Source organism: Stigmatopora nigra, unplaced genomic scaffold (genome assembly GCF_051989575.1).
Source record: "Stigmatopora nigra isolate UIUO_SnigA unplaced genomic scaffold, RoL_Snig_1.1 HiC_scaffold_30, whole genome shotgun sequence".
Taxonomy (NCBI): domain Eukaryota; kingdom Metazoa; phylum Chordata; class Actinopteri; order Syngnathiformes; family Syngnathidae; genus Stigmatopora; species Stigmatopora nigra.
This window is the reverse complement of record NW_027551609.1, coordinates 1,667,307-1,676,885: the sequence shown is the minus strand read 5'-3', so window position 1 is coordinate 1,676,885 and position 9,579 is coordinate 1,667,307. Positions and strand designations below refer to the sequence as shown.

At 49.7% G+C, this 9,579-nt stretch overlaps 1 pseudogene; it reads right to left on the bottom strand.

The window, feature by feature from the left end:
* Positions 1–2,592: 2,592 nt before the first annotated feature.
* On the bottom strand, positions 2,593–9,446 carry LOC144192940 (sodium/hydrogen exchanger 5-like; annotated as a pseudogene).
* Positions 9,447–9,579: the final 133 nt, after the last annotated feature.

Below are 9,579 nucleotides of genomic sequence, written 5' to 3'. Positions count from 1 at the left end.
TCCTCTCCAAGCCCCTAAACCAGCTCAAAGAATACACAGCCACCCAACTCATGAGCCTGTACAAGACTGACAGCCACCTGAAACATTTCCTCCATATTATTGAAGACAAGCCTTTGTAGCCTGTTATTTATGATAGCAATGGTGTTGTTCTGTCAATGCCTCCCATCATCAATGGAGATCACTCAAAAATTACTCTGGTGACAAAAAAATGTCTTTGTTGAGTGCACAGCCACAGACGTGACTAAGGCAAAGATTGTGCTGGAAATGATGGTTACTATGTTTAGCAAATATTGTTCAAATGGTGATAAGATATATAAGATCAAAGTCGGTGCAAGTCAAACCACGTGATTCCATTTGGGGCAGTGCCTGGTGACCATAAGTTGTGGTCCACACCCCCCAAATCATTGTCACTAATTTCCCAACTTGGACATTGAAGTGTTACACGAGTGTTCATTAACTAAACTGTCAAAGCCCTACAAGGTATAGCAGATGAATCAAGAGCCCTTAGAGAAATGGAGTTGCAAGACCGGATGGTCCTAGATTTGATAACAGCAAAAGATGGAGGTGTGTGTGCCATAGTTGGAGAACATTGCTACTTCCCTGACTTCAATTTGAGTTCCATTCTCAGTCCAAGAGGTTCTCGCCAATTCCTGAGAATGGTTCTAATGTTGTAAATCTACTAGTGATGTAATACTGAGAAGGCTTAATTGTTTTAGTCTGATGTCCTTTTAAATCCACTACAGGAGGGAATGTAAAGTTGCGTAAAACAATAACAAGTGCATTTCAAAGGACATACATATTTCCTATTGGCTCTATGACAAATCCGCAGCCAAACAGTGACACTTAGTGACACCTATGATGGTGGTGACACTGATGATTGTAATATTGATTGAAGGTCCCTATGACATTTAACCGTGACACGTATTGAGAGATTATATGCAAGGATTCGTGACATCCAAATTCCCTATAACAAAGAACAACCTGTCAATAATCATAATGATGTCTTTAACATGTCTCAGTGACTGTTGTACCTTTTCCATGACATCATTGCTGAAACCTAATAAAAGCGCGACTTGGGACTTAGGAGGAGGAGAAGGTCCGCGGAGCCGAGTGCGTGTCCATAATGGACTCGCGCCTCCAACCTTCCCCAGCCGCGCGGTTGCTTTAAAATATAACACAGTCTCATGCCTCGTTTTTCCTTTGTGCACGGTTGGTAAGTATGGGGATCTGTAACTTCAGACCCAACATTTAACTTGTTGGGTCTGAAGTTACAGATCCTCCCTCCCTCTCTCTCTCTCTCCCTCTCTCTCTCTCCCTCTCTCTCTCTCTCTCCCTCTCTCTCTCTCTCTCCCTCTCTCTCTCTCCCTCTCTCTATCTCTCTCCCTTCGAAATTTGTATAATTTAAGCACTACTATTAAACACATTTTAGTAATATTAACCCACCAGACTTGTTACTTTGTTAATAAATGGCAGATTAAAAGAACGAATGAACTTTTGTTTTAATAGTCCCCATTTTGAACAATAGCCTCACGTCCGGAATGCTAACATTTAAATCGCCAATTTCGACGTCAATCACTTCTACCAAAAAAAGTTACAGGTTAAAATGCTACTAAAGCCGAATGAACGTCCCACTAAACGCGAAAAAAAGAGAGAAAATCAATCACGAGGAGAAAGCCAAACAAACGCCGACCAGACATGGAGACCATGCGGTCAATACAGTAACTTGCAACATTGCAACTGCGGCGCATGTACAACACAGAGATACAGATAGCCAACTTTAGAGTTATTATGATAGAATGTACTCACGTTCTTTTACGGACGCACACAGTCCAAATTCTTCCGACAATCATTTGTAACTTGCTAACATCGCGCTGTTAGCGAGTAAAATGGCGGACAGGAAGTGACGTCATTGCCTCCACCTTCAAAATGAGGGAAATTTTCGTTTTACAAAGAAAAAAAATGTATGTGGTTATTTAATTTTTTCTTACATTTAACGTGCAAGTAGTATCACAACATTACACCTCGTAAACAAGTATAATTACAATGATTAGTGATAACATTTAATGAGTTTCATTTCATCTCTATAGTCTCATTTTTTATGACGTGCACCAAAAAGGTATCAGATTCTAAACAAGCTCTTAACATTTTTGTTGTTTGTTTATAAATTGAAGAGTTTAAAGATTGAGTTGACAGTAACACAAAATCGCTATAAAAAATAACTAAATAAAAAGACGTTTTGCTTGCTAACTCTCTCTCTCTCTCTCATTGTGGGCATGAATTTGAAAATTAGTGGGTGGGTTTCAGTTACAAAATAATTTTTATATTAAGATTATATATTTTATATTAATAAACAAAGTACATCTTCAGTGTAAGTGATGGTAAAGGTTTGCAGACTGCTGATAATATATATTATATATATTATATATATTATATATTATATATATTATATATATTATATATATTATATATATTATATATATTATATATATTATAGATATGATATATATTATGTATTTATATATATTATTTATTAGTTCTCTGGTTATTATGGCTCAAAGTTGGGGTACATACGAGAAAATGGGAGGCTAAAAATTTGTCTCAATTTCACACCATTATTCTTTTTATTTGTGAACTGTTCAGGAAGCGGAACACAGAGCACCGGCGTGTCTTGCCATTGGCCAAAAGCTAAAGCTGCGTGGGTCCTTTTCCGGCCGGTCCCTCGCTGCCGCCGGACGGAGGCGACGTCACGAGGCTCCTCAAGTACACTCGTGGTTTCCTGTGCCTGCCTGGTGCCAGGGCGGCGGGCAAAGGCGATGGCACGGGCGGCCTGCGGGACGGCACCAGCGGCACAGTCTCGTCTTCTTCCTCCTCCTCCTCTTGGTTTTTTTCTAGCAGTGGCGCGGGTGCGATAGGTGCGGCCCCCGCGTAAGAGGCGGGGCGGGTCGAAGCCCCGGCGCGCGAGCCAGCGGCTTCGGACACGCTCTCCAGGGACGAGATGCTTTGGTTCCATGCCTGTCGGAGGTCCACCGGGATCACCTTGGTGGCCTCCAGCGACAGGCAGGGCGGCGGCCACGGCGCGCCGCCGCCTTTCCATGGGAGATGAGCGTCCGCTGCGGGGGGCGCCCCCGTCACTGCCGCACGCATATCCCGTCGGTCAAACATCGACGAAGGAAGGCGCGTGTGCGCTCATGTTACTGTGTGCGAGCCTACTCGAGTGTGGACGTTTTTGGGGAGCTTCGGCTTTGAGGGCAACGAAGGTGATTCCCACGTCGTCGTCCGTCTCCGGTTCCTTACGCCGGCATTGGAACTCATCGTCCTCGTCCGAGACTACAGGAATCACTACGGGATCTAATGTGCACAAGCAGAAAACAAGTTCCGCAATGTCAAAAAGGTTGTTGTGAGCGTTTCTGAATCACTTCGGGCCACCCCTTACCTTTGTCCTGCCGGTCGATGCCTCTTCTGGGCTTGTCTCCGCCGTCGTCCCTGGCGTCAGAAGCGTCAGAAATAGACTGACCTTCTTCAGGCCGCGCTCCTTTTTGTGGCGCTTGTGTCGTCCCGACTTGAAAGTCTCCATGCGGCTCTTCATGTTCCTCTGGAAAACCTCTCGATCCTGCCGTTCTTTCTCACCCGCCGGCATGAAATGGCGACTGTAGTGGGACTGGTACTGCGGCAGGACGACGTTAGAAGCGTGCGCAGAGACGCGGGCGGGTGCGAACACCTTACTCGTCTCCTGGGCTTGTAGAGATTTTCCGCCAGGACATGATGAGTCTCCGTTTCCTCTTCCACTTTTGCACCGGGAACCTTGTCCACGACCTGGAGGTCCAAACAAACCCTGCTGCAGTTTTCACGTCTGTAAAAAAACAAAAAAATATAACACAGACAATGCTGGCAAAAATGGGAGTGGCGGGCCACGCCTGCCGGGTGGACCGACAGGTAACTGGTGACGTTGGAGGCATCCGGGAAAGAAGCCCCGCTGGTCACGGAGGGAAGCGAGAGTCTAGCGGCGTTCACCACATTTCCACCCTGCGCACACGCCGAGATGAAAGCCCGTTGATATCACTTGGAAAAAGATGCAGTGGCATGGACAATTCTTTTTCTTGAGTTTACTCATAATATTTTCTACTACTTGACCAAAATACGGCAGAACACGCATTAAATGTCATGTCAATACTCTACTTTAATCTATGACTTCCAACAAAAAAAGGTTGAATATAAAATAAGCACTTGATGATGGAAAGGGGTTAGAGTTTCATTGTTAGCTGTTTAAATTGCATTTCTTAATAATCACCCTTATTGGTAAGTCCTCCGTCAATAAATGATGTAGATGTGTTTATCATAATAAGAAATGAGGATTGTATAACATGATCATTGAAAAAAAACTGTCATTTTCTATCAATGTGAATTGGGCCCTCTCAGCCCAAATGGGTTGGACGTGGAGCAGCATCGATGGCAACGGCCAATAACAAGCAATGTATGGAGTTCATTTGACATTGATGACAAACATTAAAAGGTGTCGAAAAGGGAGCATTTGCCAGCTGAAATGCAAAGCAGAGGCCGACGGCTTGCCCGCCACGGCCGACGTGACGTTGACCGAATGACACCGGCTCCCAATGGCCGTCAAGTGCCTTGTCGGCGCCGGGCGGCCCGCCCCACCCACCTGGTCGATGACGCTGATGGCGTCTCGGATGTTGATCTTCTGATACGCCTCCCAAAGCTCGCTCTTCCTGTACGCCGACTTCCTCAGAAGGAGCTTGCTCAGGTAATTCTTGTCAAACTGTTCCCACCTGAGGCATACGGCGGCGACGAGCGGCCAAGATAATAATATGAAATAATCTGTGCGTCGGCGTCGAGGGACGACCTAAGTAATCCGTCCCACGGCGCCGATGAGACTGGCCCGGCGAGCAACTCACTTGTCCCGCCAGTGGTGGAAGCCCTGAAGACCGGCGATGTCCTCCACTGCCGTTAGGATGTGATCGAAGGCCTTTCAAGAAGAGAGCGTCCTTTTTGGTAAGGTGGAAAAACGTCTCGGCCAACTAATATGTCGATGACTTTTGGATGGATTTCAAAGTTTCTGGATGATCTTTTTTCAGGAGCAATACAATACACCCCGGAGCACATCGGTGTGTCCCGGATCATTTGGATGAATTTTGATGAGGATGATGACGATGCCGTGAAAAGCGTGGAAAAGATGACGAGGCCTCACCCTCTCGTGAATCTCCTCGTTGATGGTCGGTTTCCTGCTGGTGGAGCGAGGAACTTTCAGCCACTTGACCAGGGGCTTGATGGTCAAACCCTAAGGAATGGGTCGGGGAAGTTCTGTCTGGCTGCAGTGACCCATAAAATGGTGGCATACCATTGGTTTGGCGCGGTCTCACACCTGGAACATGACGGTGAAGAAGACCACCACAATGGTGGTGGCCACAAAGTAGTCTTTGGCCTTGACGCGTTGACCGTCCAGGAGGACCACCAGAGCGAAGGCCACCGCCCCCCGTAGCCCGCCATACGACATCACCACCTGGTCGATCTTGTCCAGCGGGACCAGGCGGAAACGGTTGAGCACCCAGGTTTGACCCATCACTCCTGGACAAAGGGAAGTGGTGTTCTTTCCGAAGGAAGTGGCAATCTCTCCGCGCACATTCACGTTCTTTCTACGGAATGTCCTATCTCGGCCACTGGAAGTCACATTTTCTTTGAGCATCAAGTCGCAATTTGGGCTCAGGGAGTCACAAGTCCAACAGAGGGAGTTACATTCTCTAAATAGAGAATCCAATCGCCTCCAGAAAAAGTCAGACCCTTAAGAAGGGAAGTCCCAAGAATAATCTTTCCACTCCTGACCTACTTACTGACCTAGGGCTCTGAAGATGAAGATGAAGATGAGGGTGCACGCCACCAGGCCCGTGTCCCAGGCCCATTTGGACTTGTCCACGGCGGAGATGCCGAGGAAGATGAAGATGAGGGTTTCGGCGATGCTGGCCAGGGTCTTCATTGTGTACTTGACCGCCGTCCGAGATTCTGCGAGATGTTGGCCTCCACGTACTTGTTGGCGCCGATGCCGCAAAAGGTCATCCTGGACGGACGAACGGACCTCCCGGCGCGTCAGGACAGAGGCGAGTCCAACAACTTGGGCGGCCGGGCCAACTCACGACAAGATGGATGACAGGGAGAACAGCTCGGCGGTGAGGTACGCCAGGTAGACCAGCAGCAGGACGAAGAGCGGCTCGATGATCCGGACCTTCTTGGTGAAGCGCGTCAGCAAGCTCAGGATGACGGCGAAGACCAGGCCCACCGAGGTGCCGCCCGCGCTCACCACCAGGAAGGACGCTAGGAGCCAAAAAAAGAAACACACACACACGTAAGGTCTCGGAACGCCGGAGCGCACTCGGGCGGAATGTGGCAGTCCGGCGGACCCAAGGGGGGGCCCACCCGGGGGGGCCCACCCCGGGGGGGGGGCAACCCCCTATTTGAGAACCACTGACCTACGGGAGAGTTAAGCCACCTTAAGCATCACACAATTGTTGGAGAAATGGCATAAATGAGATTGATCAGGAAGTTTTTTTGAACCAGTAACAATGGAAGCGCCTTGGAGACAGACGCCCACTCACCCATTCCTTTAAAGTAATCCGCCATCTGCACATTTTCTGTCCCGACTTCCACAAAGGAGATGTAAACCTTGTACAACACCTGGAAGACAACCCAAAATGGCTCATTGCAAAAAAGGCCGCCCAAGGGGGCATGGCAGCGCAGCGGCCTGGCTCGCGTGTCGGCCGTCCGTCGCGTGTCGGGTCATCACGCTTCGCTAGTTGCCGGGATTAGCTCATATTCCGAGTTCTGATGAGGATTAGCGGGGCTAGCTAATCTGTTCAAAAGTCTAATCGTTAAATGCTCCACCGCCGCTGCCGACCAAGGGGGTTCCGGTCCATCCTAAATGGTTGTGGATTTATCGGAACGGCGATGAGTACAACCCCAAATACCTCCACTGTGCGCCGGGCCGTTTCCCAGGTTTAAGTGACGGATGGTCGGCGACGGGGGACGGAGAAGGAATAAGTAACGAGCGGCGCGCATTCCCGCGCCTCTTCCCGGCAACCGAGACGGACGGACGGAAAGGTCACGGTCGTTCGCGACGGAACGCTCGCCGCCCCGCAGCGGGGAAAAAAAAATACATCTTAGACGGAAGGAAGCGCATCATCACCACAGTGACGGCGTCGTTGAGCAGCGACTCTCCGAAGACAATGATGAAGAGCGTGTCGTTGACGTGAACCTCCTCAAAGACTGCCAGCACCGCCACGGGGTCCACCGCCGAGATCAGGGCGCCGAAGAGCAAAAAGTCCAGCAGCCCCGCCTCCACGCGCTCGTCTGCTCCGTCGTGTGGGAACAAAGAAGAAACAAGGTCAAGCATAAATGGCCAAAAACACAGGCTCGCGTTCAAAACAAAAAGGCGGCTACCGTCATTTCGACCAAAGGACCTCGGTCTCACCCTACTGCCGTCAACGGCGCCGAAAGCTGTAGTCTAGGGAAGCCTGAATGGCTGTGGTCCTGGAGGGCCCCTATCCAGTCTGTATTCCATGTCTCCCTCCACCAACATACCCCAATCAATAATCAGGATGGTGATTGAGCACCGGGACATCTCGCTGAAGAGTTGATCCCTTGATTCGGGTGTGGTGGAGGAGAGGGATATGGGAAAACAGACTGGAGTGTGGAAGGGAACCGGAGTACCCGTAGGAAAACCACACACACGCCCAGGGGAAAATGTAAACTCCACACAGGTGGACGTGACCTGGATTTGAACCCATCACCCTGGAGCTGTGAGCCCGAGGCGCTAACCACAATCCAAAAACATTAGTATCAAAATGGTGATTAAAGCCAAAGAGGAAAAAAAAAACATGGTTACAAAGAGAACTAGTAGTTACCATTTGCGGAGAAATTGTATACCCCTGGTTGATCAGTCAACTCGGGTCACGTGCTGTATATTTTTGGCTATTCATTTGTCAAATCTATAGCAAAGTAACCTTTGAACATTGGAACGGTTTCGTACGAATGCAAATGAAAGAGCGCCAATCTCGATCGACGCCACAGCTCGCTAAAAAGAGGCACGGTCACTGATTGGAATTCTCCTTCCAAATACTCCAGGCCTTTCAGCTGCTCGCCATCACGACACGGAAAGGGACTGACCGATGACTCCCAGGCGGTGGGCGGCGGTCAGCGCCAAGCCGGTGCCGAAGGCGTTCCACAGCGTGCCGGCCACGGCGTAGGTGAGGATGGCGCCCAGGTTGTCGAAGAAGAGGCGCGCCGGCATGAAGTAGCCGGCGTCGCCCACGATGGTGGGCAGCAGAAAGAGGAAGAAGAGGGCGGGCTCCAGCTGGTACGGCTGCTTGTCGTCGGCCAGCAGCGCCAGGCCGCCCAGCGCCAATCCCAGCAGGATCAGAAGCACGCTCTCGGGGACCACCCGCGTCAAACGCCGTGAAAGCTGGAACACTGAAAGGAGGAAACGCCATTGGCACGGTGCAAATGTCCACAAATGAAACCTGCTTCCTAAACATATCCCATGAGGCATGACGTCAGGAGGGACCCACAGATTTTGGCCACGCTGGCCACCAGTAGCCACACGGCGATGACGTAAGGCGTCTGCACGTAGCTCCACTCCCATTGCACCACCCGGTATCCCCCGCCGCCGTGGCCGTGCCCCGCTCGCTCTTCCTCTGCCTCTGCCGGGTCCGAGCTCGCCCTCGCCCTGGGCGCGAGGAAAAGCAGTGGCGGCAGCAGCAGCGCAGCGGACGCACGAGCGAGCATGGCGGCCACTTGATGCGTCTGGGAGTCCGCGGGAGGCGGGAAGGCTTTTAAATCCCAGGAGGTAAGCTTAGGGGCGGGACCTCAGAACCCCCATTTGGACCTCTGCGGACTACTGTGATTACTGCCTAAAAGTAGCCTTAAGGTGTGTTTTCCAAGTATCTTTCCTAGAATTCAAAAGACATCAATTACTTGCACAGCCAAAATACTCTCGAAAAAGGTCAAACAGCCCTCAAAGTCATCTAAACCAGGGATGTCAAACTTGTTCCCCATCGCGGGCCACATAAGACGCCTGGGTAGACTTTGCGGGCCGGACCATTAAAATTATAGCACACTTGGCTATGCATAACCCAAATATCACGTCTTTCCTTTGTTTTGGTGTAAAGAAGCACAGGAACACATTGACATTTGAAATTTAACGCATTTTCTCGTAAATAAGCCTGCCCCCGTGTATGAGCTGCACCCTTAAAATTGCCTGAAAATGGTTGACGTTTGCAATTTCTGGCGTACGAGACACCCCTGATTCACAATTTTCACCTCCATATTCATGGTTTCCTGTTTTCTTCACTTTCAATCACCCTGAGAGCCTGACAGAACCTCCTTGGGGACCGGTTTCGGCCCACAGGCCATGCATTTGACACCACTGGTTTAAACACTCCCAAATGGACAATACTCCCTTGAAGTCATGCGAGGAGAACAAAGCAGCCTCAATACTCCCTACTCAACTACGTACAATACTTCCACAAAAGCATCAAGGCAAAACTGCAATGTACTGTAGACAAAATAGCTCCAAAC